Source organism: Capsicum annuum, chromosome 11, assembly GCF_002878395.1.
Source record: "Capsicum annuum cultivar UCD-10X-F1 chromosome 11, UCD10Xv1.1, whole genome shotgun sequence".
Classification (NCBI taxonomy): domain Eukaryota; kingdom Viridiplantae; phylum Streptophyta; class Magnoliopsida; order Solanales; family Solanaceae; genus Capsicum; species Capsicum annuum.
Window position 1 is genome coordinate 66711975 of NC_061121.1, and position 19171 is coordinate 66731145.

Genomic DNA, 19171 nt, shown 5'->3' on the forward strand with positions numbered 1-19171 from the left:
ACGGGACTCACTTAACCTTTTTAATCGCACATTTCGCTAGAGAGGTTATGTAACATCCCGCATTTTCGGGCTAGACTTTGAACCGTCGTTCCTCCGTGTGTAAACTCTAATACCATGATTTAAATTTGAATACATGAGTCATGAACTTTATCCTAGAATGTGAAGTGCTTATGAGGTGAAAAATATTCATAGAAATCACTTAGAGCAAAGTTGAGCTAAGAGCCTTTGATTCGGCCAAATTTTAGTGTTCGATTTAACAAGGGTCGACTTTAAACGTGTATAAATTTTTATATATTTATAATTTTTCAGCTCAAGACCGGCCAAATGATAAATAATTGAAATAGTTTTCCAATGATACCAATTTCTCCTTAATCTGATACCCGAGCGAAAAGTTATGATTTTTTTCGTGAGAGGTAGTAAGGGTCCGCGATTTGGCTGTGGCGCGTTGCTCTCTCCACGCGATATGGGGCGCGATATATTGCTCTCTCCATGCGATATGGGATGCGACTCGGATCTTATTCCCCCTCTAGTTCAGATTCTTAAGGGTAAGGTGCACTTTGTTCCTTTCCCCTCAGCCCTAAACGTCCAAGGCAAAGCACCCAAAAGGGCATTATTTGCCCATCTTCTTCAAATTAACTCACGTACAAACCCTCTCATTTCCCAAGAAAAATAATAGCTTTTTCTCTCAAGAACATAAGGATTCAAGCTTAAATTTCAAGATTCACTACAAGAAAAACAGCCTATAAGGAAGGGAAATCTAATCCCAAAAAGTTCAAATCTTGTCCCAATTGGTCTTTCAGGATGGGAAAAAACTGGTTGCGTCCTAACAAGCTCCTCCGCAAAAGCTCAATAGCGATGAATCAACAAAGAAAGTCCTTAAAAACCTTTTGAGACGGCAAAAAATCTGGTCGTAATTATATTTTAGCGATGGTATATCTTGTCTCAATCGACTAACTACCCAGTCATAATTATCTTTTAGCAATGGTGTATCTCGTTCTAAATAGACTAGCTACCTGGTCATAATTATCTTTTAGAGACGATATATCTCGTCCTAAATAGACTAATTACTTGGTCATAGTTATCGTTTCGCGATCATATATCCCGTCTCAAATAGACTAACTACCTGGTCCTAAATTATCTTTTAGGGACGAGGAATACTTGGTCCTAAATTATCCTTTAGCGACGAGCAAAATTCTTTTCCTAAATCAACTTTTAAGGACTACCAACATCCTGATAAACTTTTAAAAATAAGCAATAGGCTAGTCCTAGATCAACCTTTAAAGACGAGCAACACCCCTAGTCGTAGATAAACATTTAAAGACGAGCAATATTTCTAGTCTCTAATTGACTACAAATGAGGCTAATATATATCACAAAATAATAAATTTTATCAATTTATATCAAATTGCTATCGAGAATCTCGATACAAAAATATGATATAATTAGAGACCATAAAACTCAGTTAATATCTCATGATATTAGTTTCCTTGCATTGACCACAATCACAATGGGTAAATTCTAGTCCAGGATTCCAAACTAGTCATGCTATACTGTTGTCTTTCTGGCTCAAAACTTTTGCAAATGAGTTATCCGTGGAATCGAAGGTCACAACAACATCAGGAATCTGCAGAGCTCTATGCCAAGAAGTGGTGGCAATATATTCCGCCTTCACATTTTGAAAAGAATCACTCTCATCTGCATATCAGAAAAGCCAGTATCTAGAGTGTAACTCAGTCGTCAACTTGTAAAATAACCAATCAACCCTCTGGAGTGCTCCAAGATATGAATCATCATATAGTTCGACTTTCATCTTTACATGATATGCTTCGATTGCACCAGATTCTTCCTGGATCGCAAGAGGCAACATCCTCATTGTAGTAAGCCACATTTCTGTACTATGAAAAAGACAAATGTTACAGTGCAAAAACTGGCAAAATATAGAAAAAAAATTATGAACAAATGCTTTTATATAGTAAGGTGAAATAAACTAAAATAAAAAATCTATACATGTAAGTAATGGAGTACATACATATAGTAGAGTTATATTGTATGACAGATTATGTTCTTTTTCTTCTTTCTTTGTGACAGAAAAGCTTTTTAATGTAACAAAAGTAGATAACGAACAAAGAGATGATCTAACCAAATTTAGGCACCCATATGGCTTTGAAATATTGCAAGAAGGCCATTTGATCAACAAAATCTTTAGAAAATTCTTCTAAAGCAACAAAAGGATCACTTCCTTCCCAAATGTTGTACACTATGTTTCCTAGATGCTTAAATATCTCTCTTTGAATTTCATTATTACTACATTTCTTGATGATATTTCTCAACCATGATTTATGAATCCACCAAAGGGAAAATAGAAATGGACATGAAAATATCTCCTTGAAAAGACAATAAGATCATATAAATTAGTTATAGAACCATGTGACTAACTAGACACAGACAATGACAAACTAGAAGAAGTTTACCTTATGGGATCAATTTCTGCTGCAACATCGTCGATTAGAAAACCATTGCCTTTCCATGTTGGATCAACAATATAGATATGATCATGTAGCGTTTATCCATTTACTCATATCAGGCTTGGCAATTGTGCGGGTGATAATCCAAGCAACAGGAAGGGCATGCTGTCTTGAGTCAAACACAAGAAGTGTGCACAAAGGATACTGTCGATTTACACTGATGAAATTAGAATTATGGAAGATGTCGTCAAGGTTTATAGGAAGAGAAACAATTGCTTCATTACCATTAGTTTCTTTATACCAAATGTGGAATCAACTGCAATGAAACTATGATGCCCAAAACAAATCATTTGTTGCAACTGCCATTCAGTTTGGATACCTAAGATAAATGGATCATTTTTTTATGAATCCTAAAGAAAATAGACTTCTTATTAAGCTCAAACCACAATCTTATGCTAGCTTAATCATCTAGATCCAACTCATGAGTAGATCTCCTAATAATTATGCCAAGTTTGTAGACATACTAAGCAGTAAGGCTGTTCACTTTGGCATCAGAACCATAGTAGCGTTGAATACACTCTATATGCTTTACTAAAATATTCTCCTCAAGAATGCCAAGATAGATCATAGATATAGTTTGTTGTTAAATCTTATTGCAATTGTAAGGAATTTTTTTTGCACCAAGGCCAATAGTATCTCTATCAAGTGGCCCATGGTATACAGAACCAGATTTTTTAACATGACGCCTGTTGTTATATATAAGAAGTGCGAGAGATGGGCAGGCATACAAATGCTTCTCTACAAAGTGGCATATGCAGTCCCTCATGGACTAGAGTCTAGCGGCATGATTTTGAGTGTTAAGCCGATATCATTGACTTGGTAAAATACTACCACCTTCTCCATAATTTTCCAGGCTAAAGAAACACCAACACCTAAAATAACAGCATGATAAGATATGAAGGAGAAACTCATAAGTAATTTCAGTTTTCACGTTTCTATTACACCAAGTTTTATCAGAAAAGGTAATCTATTCCACAATATTCTGTATTAAGAGTCAATCGTTATGATGTCGAAATCTCATCACTTCTCAAACAGCTATAACTTGGTCTTACTCCCTTATTCCCATGATTTTGTCCCTAAAAGTTCAAACAGGATTTCACTAAAGCGGATGTTTATATACTTTTATGTGGTAGAAAGTTAGAAACCTTCTCACAATAGTACATATTATCAGTTTTATTCTTTGCCATTGAAAAATATAGTCCAAAGATGACTTTAATCTAGTCTTGAATTTAGCAAGTCAAATGTCGGTAAACAATTATTGTCAAAGGAGTAACATATTGGTTGAAATGGTTAGTATTCCAAGGGAATAATACTGGTGATTTAAGAATTTTGAATTGATTCTCTTCTTTACCATAACAGTAGCAATGGTTAGGAAGTAATAAATAAGTAAAGAATGAAAAGTAACACAAACTTGAAGTTGCAGAAACCTCAAATCTATTCCTTGTAAAAAAAGTAGGACTGGGAGAGAGAGGGAAAGAGGGACGAAAGAAGGGAAGAAGAGAAGGAGGGAAGAAAGTAGGTACAAAGGGAGGGAGGAAAGGAGACGATGAAAAAACTACAAAAATCAAAGGTCTGAAAAAGCTTGGGAGAAATTTACGATTTTGAGTAAGTTGCAGAAGCCTTTCCAGACATTATCTATTCTTATTTATTTTCAAACTTAAAACATACTGGAATGCAGACAAAGAAAGAAACAAATACACATAACAAACTTCAGCAAAATAAATTTACACTTTGGAAATTCTAAAAGTAGTCGTGAATGACAAAGCCCAGTTGTTAAGAACTATATACACAAGGACAAAATTCCTATAAAGAAGACATTGATTAAGCAAGTGATGGGATGTACAACACAGCTAATGGAGCTCCTTTATCTCCATAGAAGTCATGAAATTTCTTATTTACTAAGGCCTATAAAGAAGAATAATTATTTTGTTTTGTTTTTTTAATCAAGAAACTTACAGACTAGATCATATATTTTTTTTAGGTAGATTTCACATGGTTGAACCTGACTTGCTTTTCAATGGTAGTAATCTTGTTTTTGTTGATTAGTTGCAAAGGGTATATTCTCCCTGTGAATGTAAAACAAAAGAGGATGCTCAATTAGATGCTAAGTTAAGTTAGATCCTCTACATTTAGATTTATTTGCCTTGAAAATTCATTCCTAAGTTAATCCACCAAAAGATCAAATAATCAAAAATTCAAACAAGTACATAGCTTATTTTCTAAAACAAATATAACAAGAAAATAGGTCAGCATGAACCACAATAATCATTTAAAAAAAAAGGAAAGAAGATATAGAATGATATATCCTGAAATAGTTGAAGCACTAACATCATGTATTCCAAATACTCATCATATTTATACTCCTTTAAACTGTGTTTGCTTCTTTCTTCCCTCTCAATATGATACCTTGTTGGGAATTCCACATTACAAAACTCTCCAATGATAAAGCATCAACTCGATCATAAGGAATAAGGGAAACATTATCATGATGTTCTTCATTTTTGAACTTGGTCCAACTCAAATCAGATGCTGAGAAGTCTTCACCAGGTGGATCTATTTGCCAAACCAAAGACAAAAACAAACCATCACAATCAACTCTCACATTTATTAAAAATCTAGACATACGAAACTAGTTGACAATTCAAATGCCTACTTGGATTGTCCAAGTACTTAACCACTAACCCCATTGTTAATTAGATTTTCATCAGGCGTAACATATAGCCGGTAGCTTTTCTCACTACATTAATAGTTTAATACTCCCCAGTCCCACCATCTCTTTCAAAAACTTACTTTTGTTTTGTCTTTTCCCAAATAAATGTTGACCTTTTCCTTTAAATGGGTGACTATTTTTGCACACCAACTCCTCAATTGAAAATTAATAGTAGTTTATTTTGTTACAAAAATGAAACAGCTTTCAACTAATTGCTACTTTTTTTATCATTTAAAGCTACTTTCTACATCCCATCAATCATCCACCTCGGACTCTTCAATGATTAGTAAACTATTTTAATGAGATTTTATACTGAATGTAGTCAAAATTTGTTTACAACATTAAGTTGAGTTGTGAACAAATGTCGTCTAACTGTTCATAGTAATAGGTTGTTGTAGAAAAGATGTTTAGGGTAAATTGAATAGCGTAAAAAAGTATGTATTAGTTTATTTTCATATAAATTATTGGAGTACACTAGAAGAAGGTCAATGAAAATAGCAGGGAGATTAATATTCTATACTCAATAGAAAAAAAATCTTCTGCAAAAGTGATATAACTAAGTGATTACTACATTCTGGAAAAGTATTTCATTCAAGCTTCACCTTATTATGGTAAACCCCATCTCTCTCGGGGCTATTGTGAGGAAAGAAGGATAAGATAAAAGCAGAACAATTTCAAAGAATACAGCCAAAATAAATCCATATAGGATATGGACCTTTAAAGCCAAACAATGAGAACAAAGTCAAAACTCAGGATCTTCAGCATTTTTCTCAAGTGGACAGATAGTAACCTTAATTTGCAATAAAAACTGGTTCAAGGACAGATAGTATTAAGTTCTTACATACATTAGCAGCATATATTAGCTTACAAAAAAACAAAGCACTCTCATTTTGCATATGAACCCGCTTGACTTCAATTGTAAAGCATACTTTTTGTATAGAACTAGATGCTTAGTCTCAATTCAAAGATACTCATCAAACAAACTAACGATTGCATACATACTTTAACAGATTCAAGGGCGGAAGAATAGATCAACAAATAAAAATTGAAATAGAAATTTAACAGCATACATAGTTCTATAGACTAATCAACAGATTAAAATCAAAATAAAAATTAAACAGTGTGCATAGTTCAGCTAAAGTAGGTCATTGCTATGGAACATAGACTTTAAGGGCAATATGTTCAGCTAAATTTTTAGGTGAAACAGATTCCCATTGCTTTAATAATATACTAAACGAACGAAACAAAGAACTTAGGGATTTTGATTTTGAATCGGCCATCAGCAACTGATGTTTTTGTGAACAAAAAACTTTAATCTTATATTTATAGAGAGATAAGAAATCATACGTATAATGAAAGCTATGATTGGAAATAATAGAGATTTAGGAATGCATAAGAGTTATTGGACATAACTTATGAATGTTAATGATATGTGTTCAACCCCCAATGTACATACAAATAAAATTAATTTAAAAGCAATTTCACTTTTATCAATAAATAAGGAATTCAATCAGCACAATGCTTCATTCTTCGCATGAAATTCATCCCTAATCCTACACTTCCTTTTTATGGAGTGTCTAGGATAGCCATTCAATATCCTTTCCAAAACCATCCATCAGTTCTGCTGCTTTCACCATAAAATAAAAGAAATAGGAGTACCATACTTATCAATAATCAAGTTCTAATATCAAGTTATAGGTTTGAATGGCCTACTGAATATTGTACAGGTTGAGTAAGATGAAGAGAATGAAGATGTTACCAATTGAAATAGGAAGAAGGGTTGCCAATGATGGAGCAAGAAGAGACGACTCTACCGGAATTGAACAAACTTGATGGAATCATAGTCGGTAGCGTTCAATGGGAAAATTATCGATGGAAATTTTAAGCAACAATAGCTAGGGTGTGATATTGGAGAATACAGAGAGTTTTTTGGTTTTTGGCTCCTTAAGTTTGATTTGAATATATTATTTTTATTAAAATTTTTATAATATTATAATAATTTGGCGGTACGTTTATTAATAGGGACTAGTTAATAATATTTTTAGGACTAAATTTTATTCCTTCTAAAAAAAATGCATAATAGGGGCCGAAATTTAATCTCTTCCTAATAAGTATACTTTTAGAGACCAAATTATTGACTCGTCCCTGAATGTTGGTCTTAAATAGACTTTTTTCTTGTACTGATTCCTTTATGAATTTGGTCAATTAAGGTATGTGGGAGTTCATCCATATGTCCCCTTTCACCCATGGAGTCCAAGAACCTTTTTTTTGTTTTAAATTATGAGTTTTACATGTTTAAGTTGAACTATCTCCATGAATCTCTTGTTAATTCAATTTCAAGTTATGATTATAAGTGCTTTCAAATGGAATGCGTCATATCATGTTGAATGTTGTAATTCCCATGTCATGTTCAGTTGATTTAGGATAAATCCCCAAGTTATAAGTTTTACCATGAAATCTATTGTTTCTCTCATGTATAAGTTTATGATTTTTGCATATTTGTTGAAATGTCCATGTTTGGGTCTTTGAAATATAATCACGTATTATAGTGTTTCAAGTTTGATATCATATTTTATACTCATTCAATGCTGGTGGGTTATGAACACCCAATACCTATGTGATTTACATAAATTCAGCTTTTCAAGTATTCAGGCGGTTAATCCATGAAACTTATCAGTATACTCAGATTTTCATATTCATGATGAGCATTATCAGTCTATATGTTAATAATTACCCTAGAATCTATATGCACTATTATTTTCAGAATACCATGAACTGAGCTTATCAATTATCAGTTATCAGTGCATGCACCAGTTAGTATTTTAGTATCTTTCAGTTGGGAGTAGGATTTAGCACCGAGCAAACCCAAGGATGGGGGCTCACCTATCAATAGAGGGTGTGACCATTAGTAGCAGTCCCTAAGTTCTAGAACTACGTAGCCAGCATAGATTAGAGATGTCAACCTGCCAGTTGATAGATGACAATGTGTTCACCTACTAGTTGAGGGTGACACATATCTCATTGGAGCACCTGTTAGTTGAGGTGACTCTTTAGTCCTTTAGGACACTAGTTTAGTGGATCCACATAGCCAGTGTTAGTACCCACGACATGGTACTGACACTCTTCTAATTAGGGTTATAGGTTGGACCCCAATTAGCTTAGATTGAGGCATGTCGGTTAGATGATACCTCACATATTTTTAGTCAGTATTTAGTGTATTTTTTATTCAGGTTTACTTGACTAACTGTACAAACTTTCATATATTCAGTTATAGATTTTAGTCTTTCAGAATTATAGATTGTCTCAGCAACATAACAGATATACATTTAGTATTTCATTCTTAGATATTACAGTTTTCATACTCAATTACTTTATATTATTCAGTTAGTCCTTATCTCATATGTACAGTACCCCACAGTTTCATTCCAGTTATTCAGACTAAGTACAGTTCATTTTTATATGATCAGTATTTAGTTATCAATTAATCAATATACAATTATTAGTTAATTAGTATATAGATACCAGCTAATTAGTATCCAGATACCATTTATTCAGTATTCAGACGTCAATTCTTCTGTATTCAGTTATCAGTAGTTTTGTTAATTAGATCAGCTTAGTATATGTTATGTTTGGTTTGGTTTGGTTTTGTTTGTTCATATTTTCCATGCTCAGTCTCTATGCATGATCCTCGGTTCAGTTTTACATTCTATTTAGCTTTATATGAGATTTACATAGAGTATTCATGACTTATCATTTCCCAGCTTCAGTTCTACTTATTCTACAAAAGTAAAGATTTAAGAAATTAAGTTTAGTGATTCACCAGCTTGTCATAATTTGTTTGTTACTCATGTCTTAAGACACTTCAATTTTAAGTTTATTTCAGTCTTTTGGTAAGTTTACTTGCCCTTAGCATGCATGTTTTAAGATTATGTATGAAATCAGTTTTACTTATTGCATTCACCCCCACTGAATCAGTATATTCCAAAGTACTAATCCACATTTATATATTTGTGCTACATTATCTCATAATGTAGGTACCAGTTGTAGCCTCCACATCATAATTATGCAGTTTGTAGCTTCCAGCCAACAGGTAATGAGGTTTTCTATTTTGAGGACTCCAGTCAGTTATAGTTTATGTACTGTATTGTATTTATTCATATGTATTGATTAGTGGTAGTTGAAGTCATGTCTTAGCTATCTATAGTCAGTATAGTAGAGGCTTCATATCCAGTCAGTTAGAGTCATAAAATGTAAATTCCAGTTCTCTCTTTAGTTTTATCATATTGTAAACTTTATCAGTATTATTTATCCAAATTATGTCATGATTATGTTTCCGTGCAAAAAAATTAGCTATTTTATTTATTCTAAATCAGTCGCTCAAGTATCATATCAGTTCATGGGTTAGGTTAAGATCACTTATGGTTCTAAAAACCGTATTACAGCTAGGGATAGTCTCGGGTCGTGATAGGCTAAGGTGTGGCTAAAGATATTATGCAGCTGTTTTAGTCCTGGCAAGAATACGACTGACATTACCAAAGATAGGGCTTATTTGGTTCATATATTGATGACAAGCCAACCTATTATTTTTGGAAAAATCCTAAGGTCATCTATGAAGAAGGCTAGGGTGAATCATCAGATGCAGTTCTATTTTAGGACCATATTGACTAGGTTCATACATAATCATAGTATTTAGAAAGAGGACATTGATTATCATTCTCTATTGAATAGTTTCATGACTAATGTAACAAAGACCAAGGAGCCTAATGAAATCATTGGCTCATAACTTATAGTTGCAGAGCATCATACTTGTAATGATACTTATAAGGGTCGCGTCTATGGCATATTAGATTTGATGTTGTTGTTAGGTGGTAGATTCGCAACTCCTGAGGAGCATCACTGATCGAGTGATAAGTACACACTGATCAAAAAAGCTAAAATAATGGGCAAAGTAGGTCGGTATTTTGAGGAGCCTCTTAATGATGGCAAGCCTACCACAATTATAGATACTAAGGATGAGAATGACCATGCAGGGTCTACCTTCAATAATCTGAAAATTTGATAAAATATATAAAATTTATAATTTTGTGTGATTTAACTATTTTAGCCCTCCTCGTAGTTGCATTATGGTATTTTTAGAGTTTGGGGATAAGTGGCATAGTTTTCTATGCATTTTGATACTATTTATACGATACTGTAGTTTTTGGTGGCTTTGAGAGCCTTATTTTAGACTTCTGTGGTTATATTTTGATTCAAGTAATGGATGGCTGAACAGACTGCACCGGTAGATCTGGAACATCAATTTTAGGGTGGTAAAATATTTGATGTGCTTTCGTGTCTTTTAAATCTCACTTCGATCCTCAATTTGGAAATAATGATTTTGGATTTTGACAGTCAATTCTATAAAAATAATTTTTTTTTGAAAATCTGATATTTTCGTTGAATCCGAGCATCGAATTTAGTATGGTTACATAGTTCTTTCATATATCGGACTTTGAATAAATCTCGAGTACGCCATCGAAGTCCGTTTAAGACTTAATAATCTGGTCCACTAGGTTAATTGGTGCACAAAGGGTAAATTATATATGAAGGTGTGATTTATGCCCTTTTGTACCAGGTAATCTGGTGCAGTATAAAAATAGTCCTTCTGCTTACTCATTCTTTCACCTTGCCTCTTGAGACTTAAATCCTAAAATAGTGTGAGAACTTAAAACTAAAGCTTGTGGAAGCTTGGGAAGCTAGATTAATATTTATTTCATGATTCTTCTATGAATTTAAGGTGAGATTTCATCTTTTCTTACTCTAGTTCTTGATTAATTTCTCAAAATCTTAGGGCTTGATTTTAAACTATAATTTCACTCTTTTTCACTTGAGTAATGTTTTAATCCTATAATTACAAGCTTTTCATGAATCTAACCTTCCAAAAAACTTCAATTCTTGATTTTAACATGGATTTCAAATATTTTACTTGGTAAAGCTTAAACATGATTTTTCTTCAATTTGAACCTCGTTTTTTACTCGATTTCACTTGAATTTTCAGCTGTATATTCCTAAAAGTATGGAGAACACATTTTGAAGTAAAGTTATAATTTTTTTCTTTTTCAAAAATCCATTTCGGAGGTCCATTTTGATCCCAAATCAAAAGCAGGCAATATGGGTATCGTTAGTTTTGTTTTGATGCATAGATTCTATATTTCTTGATTTTAGTCTATTTCAGGACCATTTGTGAGAAGTATAGCTTTTTGCTTGAAGTATTGCAGATCGATTCCAGCATTTAAGGTATGTTATGGCTTAACTCTTTCAAACTGGGATAGATAGTTAATGATGGTACAAATGCATGTTAATGGTAGGAACTAATCATGAAAAATGGTTATCTATGTGTTGTGCCCATGTGGGGGGCTATTTGTGATGTAATTATTAAATTTGAGATATTATGTGATATATGTGACTGTGTGGGTTCCTATATGATATTGATAACCTTGAATACAAGCACATAATTGTATTGTGTTAGCAAAAATACCTATGGTGGTACCATTGGTGTATTTTGATATATTCATACTTGTGGGCCTATGAAACATGTGGAAATTTATTGATGGTTGGAAATAATGAGCGGATATTGGCACACGTGGTTGTGGAAATATATCATTATGGTTGATTGTGAAAATACATCATGTAGTTGGTTGTGGAAATACTCATTTGGAGATATTGTAAATATTACATCCTCATGGTAACATACGCATAATTTCACTTATTTTTTAATATATTTTGTATAAACTTGTTGTTGGTGGTGGTCCCACTTAATTTGTGTCTCATGTTATGTATGTGCTTTGGAATATTAGAAATACTGGAAATTCTAGAAATATTAGAAACATCAGATTTTATAAACCTCTCCTAAGGATATATCGGAGAAGAATCATGGATATTGATTTTATACGGGTTGACAAACCCCCATGGATCCTACATTGGGAAGCTTTAGCTCTGTTGTTATACATGGGATAGTATACGGGTTGACGAACCTTTCATAGGTCCTATATCAAGAATCTTTAGCTCTGTAGGTGTATATGGAGACTGTCGACGGTCTCGTGCACCATCATCATCATTATTATCTTATCTATTACATTTATTTTACTATGATTGATGTTGTGATTAGATTGCCTTATTGACTTTTTATATGTCTACTTTCTCTATATCCTATTATTTGTACTTGACCATTTTGTATATACATGTTCTTCTCTATTTCTACTTTCATGTGATGTAATGTATACTTGTGTTTTACATACCATATTGTTGTTGTTGTAATCGTGATATATTAAAACTATTAGTAAAAATGGCGTGGGCTATAATTGTGGGATATTTCTGATTCCAGGTGATGTTCCGTTAGTGTATAGTTTGTATGCTTTATTTTCTACCTTGGTCGGTCTGCCTATAATACCTACAGAGTATAGGTGGATCATTCTCACTCTTACTTTACCCTTTCAGTGCAAATTCAGATTTAGGTGTGCCTCATGTGACTTAACTTTGGGTGCTTTCAAAGTATTTAAGGTAGCGGTTGGACCTTCATGTATTCGAAGTTCACCTCTATATTTTTTTTTATTAGTTATGTCCTTATTAATATTCCAAGATAGATACTGTCCATTGTTGATATTTTTGATGTATTTGACTTATGAATTATATTTATAGTTCTTACACTATTGATACCTGGTTTTGGGAATGTATGGTTTTGGATATGTTTTTTTCGTGTTATGGTAATTACTTGTATGGTTTAGCTTTATTCTAGAAGCCTCAATTTGGGGGGAAATTTATGTTTTTTCCCTTTTGTATATCAGTTTGGGTGATAGGCTTACTTATCAAGGTACGCGTAAAAAGTGCCATCATGAATCTTATTTTTAGGTCATAACAAACTGGTATCAGAGTAGTCAGGTTTTATTGGTCCCAATAGTGTAAGAACAAGATGTCTATTAGCGTCTCGTGGATCAGTAACTAGACGTCTGTATCTATCTTTGAGATGCTATGGGATGTCTTTCGGAAACTTCTCTTATTTTTATTCCTTATTGTGTGAACTTTTTTCATACATTGTATTTTGAGTTATGTTTTACTCTTGATATGTGGATGGTGTTGACTAGGTCCTGTGAGAGTGGTGAGATAGAGCCTTCACCTAGAGGGCGAGCCTCAAGTCGTGGAAAGACTCGAGGGAGGGGATAAGTCCATGGTTCATCCCCTTTAGGAAGAGTGCTAGAGGTCTCTCCCTTGAGTCTTGTGTTGATCAGGTTAGAGGTGTGGGTTTTACTCTAGTTTTTAAGAGTTTATCTACCCTAGTATTGAAGGGATTGTTGGTGCATTTGTTGAACCATTTAGAGAATTCTCCTTTGGTTATGCTGGGTTCTCCTCTAGTTCAGAGTGTGGATCCTCTTGTTGCACCTACTTCTACTTTGGGTACTCTTCAAAACTCAATTCCTATTCTTGTTTCAACATCAATATCTGAACATGATGTTTCAATAGCGAGAGTTTAACCTTCGTCTACGTTACCTATTCAAATGGGATCTCATCCTGCTAGATTTTCAATGTCTTTTCTTACTTCGAGTATTATAATATATTCTGAGGATCAGAAGAGGTTCGAGAGATTTAATTATTTGGGTCCTCCTAGATTTAATGGTGCTATGGATGAGGATGCCTATGACTTCTTGATTAATTATCGAGAGAAGTTGCATAATTTGGGTTTGCTGGAGTCCCATGGAGTAGCTTATACTACCTATCAATTGAGAGATGCAGCTAGAGATTGGTGTAGATCGATTGTTGGTTTTAGACCTATCAATGCTCCTTATATATCTTAGGATCAGTTTGTTGATACCTTTCTGGAGAGATTTGTGCCTTACAGTTAGAGAGATCGGATGCAAGATGAACTTAACTAACTAGAGCAGGGCTCCATGACTGTATCAGAGTATAAGGTACGCTTTCAAGCCTTGTCCAGATATTCCTATGCTAGCATTTCTATTGAGTCTAAGAAGATTCAAAAGTTTGTGAAGGGTTTAGATGTATATCTTTAATTGGCTACATCATAAATGGTTGTACTTGGCGCATTTTCTTAGAGTATTATGGATCATGCTAAGATAACTGAGGGTATTCTTTGAGCATCTCAGGCAGGCTCCAAGAAGATGCACCATTTTGGTGAGTTTAAAGGTCTTCTCATGCTAGCGAATTCAAAGGTTCTCATGGATATTAGGGTAGACCAATGCAAGCATCTTTGTAGAGTTCAGGTGGTAGATCATCTGGTTCAGCAGTGTAGGATGGCCGTCAGGAAAAGTTTAGAGCTTGCTATATATGCAATGAGGTTGGCCATATGGCCAAAAATTATCCCCATTGTGTGCTTAGAGCCTCTTTTATTACGACTGCGAGAGGTAAAGGTACTACCAAAGGTACGAGGGGCAGAGGTAGTAGAGCTCTTAGGGGTGGTCGTGGGGCCACTCAGGCAGTTGGTAGTGTGGGGACACTCAGGAATTTTGTGATCATGGGCAGTGTTATGCTATAACAGCCAAACTTGAGGCAAAGGCTTTCACATATATCATCCCCATTTGTTTCAGATTTCCATCTGTGTTATTTGATCCCAAATTGACTTTTTCTACGTGTCTACATATTTTGCTTTGGGTTTTGATTCTGTCAGTGAGTGTCTTGCCATACCTATTCGTGTATCTACCCTAGTAGGTGCTTCTTTAGTGGTGGATCGGGTGTACCAATCTTGTATTGTGACTTTCTTTGGCTGTGAGAATTGGGTAGATTTGCTTGTGTTAGATATAGTTGATTTCAGTGTTATTTTTGGTATGAATTGGTTGGCTTCTTATCATATTTATCCTAGATTATTTTTCTAAGACTGTAACTTTAGCTTCCCTGAGTGTAACAAGGATAGCTTGGAAGAGTGCACTTTATTTAGGGCCTAAGAGGTTCATATCTTATGTTCAGACTCATCGATTGGTTAAGAGGGGATATCTAACTTATTTAGCTTATATTTGTGACACTACTGTTGTTTCACCTCATTCTTTGGATTCTATTCATGTTGTTCGTGAGTTTATGGATGTGTTTTTTATGGATCTTCCTGGTATACCTCCAGATCAAGATATTAAATTTTCTATTGATGTTGAAGTGGGCACCAAGCCTATTTTTATTCCTCCTTATAGGATGGAACTATCCGAGTAGAAGGAATTGAATGATCAATTGTAAGAGTAGATGGATAATGGATTTATCTAACCTAGTATACCACCTTGGGGTAGGACAGTCTTGTTTGTGAAGAAAAAAGATGGGTCTATGCAGATATGTATTGATTATCAGCAGTTGAACAAGGTGACAGTTAAGAATAAGTATCCTCTTTCTCATATTGATGATTTATTTGATTAGCTTCACGGTAGTGGTGTTTTTCAAGATTGATTTGAGGTTTGGTTACCACCAGTTGAGGATTAGATCTCTGGATTTTTTGAAGATAGCTTTTCAAACTAGTTATGTCTATTATGAGTTCTTGGTCATGTGTTTTGGGTTGACCAATATCCCTCTCACATTCATGGAGTTGATGAAGTGGGTGTCTGGATCGTATCTCAACTCCTTTGTTATTGTATTTATAAATGATATCTTGGTGTATTCCAAGAGTGCGACTGAGCATAATGAGCATTTGCGGATTGTCTTCAGAGATTGAGTGATGAGAAGTTGTATGCCAAGTTCTCTATGTGCGAGTTTTAGTTGGAGTTTGTTTCTTTATTGGGTCATGTGGTTACTAATAAAGGTATTATGGTTGATCCAGCCAAGGTTGTAGCGGTTCGTGATTGGGCTAGACCTACTTCGCCTAATGAGATTCTAAGTTTCATTAGCTTGGTAGGTTATTATCGATATTTTGTTGAGGGTTTCTCTTCTATTACAACTCCTTTGACTAAGTTGACTCAGAAGAAGATTCTCTTTCAGTGGTCTGATTCTTGTTAGGTGAGCTTTCAAAAGCTCAAGGATTTGTTGACTTCAGCTCCTATATTGGCTTGCCTAAAGAGGGCATAGATTTCACCATATTTTGTGATGCTTTAGGTGTTAAGTTGGGTATTATGTTGACTTGGGAGGTTAAGGTGATTACTTATGCGCCTTGTCAGTTGAAGCCCCATGAGAATAATTATCCTACCAATGATTTGGAGTTGTGCGCGATTGTCTTTGCTTTAAAGTTGTGGAGGCACTACTTGTATGAAGTTTATTATGAGATTTTCTCGAATCCTTGTAGCCTTTAGTACTTCTTCACCCTTCAAGGTCTTAATATGAGGCAGCGTCGTTGGCTTGAGTTGCTTAAGGATTATAGCTTGACCATTCTATATCATCCGGCCCTTGAGTTGGAAGTCGACTAGCATGGGTAGCTTGATGCATTTTTTTACTTGGGAGAGGCCCTTGGCCTTAGAGGTTCATTCTTTAGCTAACCAGATGGTTAGGCTTGATATTTTGACCCTTTGGTGTGTTTTGGCATTTATGAAGGCTTGATCTACTTTGATAGAGTAGATTCGAGCTCATTAGTTTGATGATGCGGGATTCGGATTGATTTGAGATGAAGTATTGCGTGGGGAGGCTAAGGCAGCTTCACTTGATTCAGATGCAGTTTTGCGGATTGGAGGCTTAGTTTGTGCACTGAGAGTGGGTGACTGGATTAGGTTGATCTTATAGGATGCCCATTCTTCAAGATATTCCATTCATCTAGGTGCGACTAAGATGTATCCTGATTTAAGACAACACTACTGGTGGGGTGGCATATGGAGAGATGTAGTAGAGTTTGTGGCTCGTTACCTATATTATTAGCATGTGAAGGAGGAGTATATGAGAATTGGTGGTTTACTTCAGAGGTTACCCATTCTCGAGTAGAAATGGGAATGAATTACCATGGACTTCATGACTGGTTTGCCTCGTATATCTCACGGTTCTGACAGTGTTTGGGTCTTTATGGATCAATTATCCAAGTCCACTTATTTTATTCTAGTTTAGGTCTTATTCAGTGCTGAAAGGTTGGCTCTGCATTCATGAGATTATGCGTCTGCATACTATGTCAGTGTCCATTATTTTAAATCGAGGTTCTGCGTTCGCATCTCATATTTGGAAGAATTTTCCGAATGTGTTGGGTACTCGAGGTTATCTTAGCATAGTGTTTTACCCCTATACTGATGGTCGATCAGAGCAGACTGTTCAGGTTTTGAAGGATATGCTCTGTGCTTATGTTATGGATTTTGATGGATAGTGGGAGCAATATTTGGCTTTAGCAGAGTTTACATATAATACTAGCTAATAGTATTGATATTGCTTCTTTTGAGGTGTTGTATGGTAGGCATTATCGCTCGATAGTCGGGTGGTTTGATGTTTCAGAGATGAGATCTTGAGGTACAAACTTACTTTGTGAGTCTATGGACGGAGTTCATATCATTCAGGATAGACTTCGAGCGACTTAAAGTGGGAAGAAGTGCTATGCAAATCATAGGCTTTATTCTTTGACATTTGATGTTGATGATCACATTTTCCTTTGAGTTTCACCCATGAAGGGTGTGATAAGGTTTGAGAGGACGAGAAAGCTTAACCCCAAGTATATTGGTCTATTTGAGATTCTTCAGGCTGTTGGTGACGTGAATTATGAGTTGGCTTCGCCCCCGATCTATCGTCATTTCATCCAGTTCTTCATGTTTTTTTGATTTGCTATTACATTCCGGATGAGTCTCATATCATTCATTGGGAGTCGGTCCAGTTAGATAAGTGGTTGTTTTTTAAGGAGCCGATCTCTATATTGGCTAGAAATGTTAGTTGCATTTTAGAGGTATTTCTGTTGTTACAGTTCTGTGGTGACATCGACCTGTAGATAAGTTTAATTAGGAGGTCGAGTATGATATATGTAGTTCTTATCCCCATCTCTTTGTTGATTCAAGCATTTCTTTTGCCTTTAGTTCGAGGACGAACTAGATTCTTCGTGGTGGATGATGTAACGACCTAAAAATTTGATAAAATATGTGAAATTTGTGATTTTTTATGGTTTGACTATTTTACCCCTCCCTATAGTTGCATTGTGGTATCTAGGGTTTAGGAGTGATTGGCACGGTTCTCTATGCATTTTGATACCATTTTTTTGATATTGTGGTTTTTGGTGGCTTCGAGAGCCTTATTTTGGACTTCTGTAATTATCTTTTAATCCGTGCAATAGATGGTTGAACGGACTGTGCCAACAGATTTGAAATGTTGATTTTAGGGTGTTAACATATTTGGTGTGGTCTCATGGCTTATAAATCTCATTGTGACCTTAGTTTGAAAAATTATGATTTCGGGTTTTGGGGTTCAACTCCGTGAAAATGATGTTTTTTTAAAAAAAAATTGATATCGCCATTGAGTTTGGAGCATCGAATTTAGTGTAGTACCATAGTTTATTTGCGTATATCGAACTCTGAATAAATCCCGGGCACCCCGTCAAAGTTCGCTTAAGACTTAATAATCTGGTGCACCAGGTTAACTGGTGCACAAAGGGTAAATCGCATATGGGATGTTCGATTTATGTCTTTTTGTACCAGGTAACCTGGTGAAGTAGAAAAATAGCCTTTTTCGCCTATTTTACTCATTCTTTCACCTTGCCTCTTGAGAGTTAAACCCTAAAATAGTGTGAGAACTTAAAAGTGAAGCTTATGGGAGCTTGAGAAGCTACATTAACATCTATTTCTTGATTCTGTTACGGATTTAAGGTGAAATTTCATCTTTTCTTACTCTAATTCTTGATTAATTTCTGAAAACCTCAAAAATCTTAGAACTTGATCATAAACCCTAATTTCACTCCTTTTTACTTAAATAGTGTTTTAATCCTACAATTACTAGTTTTTCATCAATTTAACCTTCGAAACAACGTCGATTCTTGATTTTAACACAAATTTCAAAGATTTTACTCAGTAAAGCTTAAAATGAGTTTTCT

The 19171-nt window shown here is 34.8% G+C and overlaps 1 pseudogene; it reads right to left on the reverse strand.

The window, feature by feature from the left end:
• Positions 1-1462: 1462 nt before the first annotated feature.
• The window catches only part of LOC107846329, a 54091-nt pseudogene continuing 36382 nt past the window's right edge, over positions 1463-19171 (reverse strand).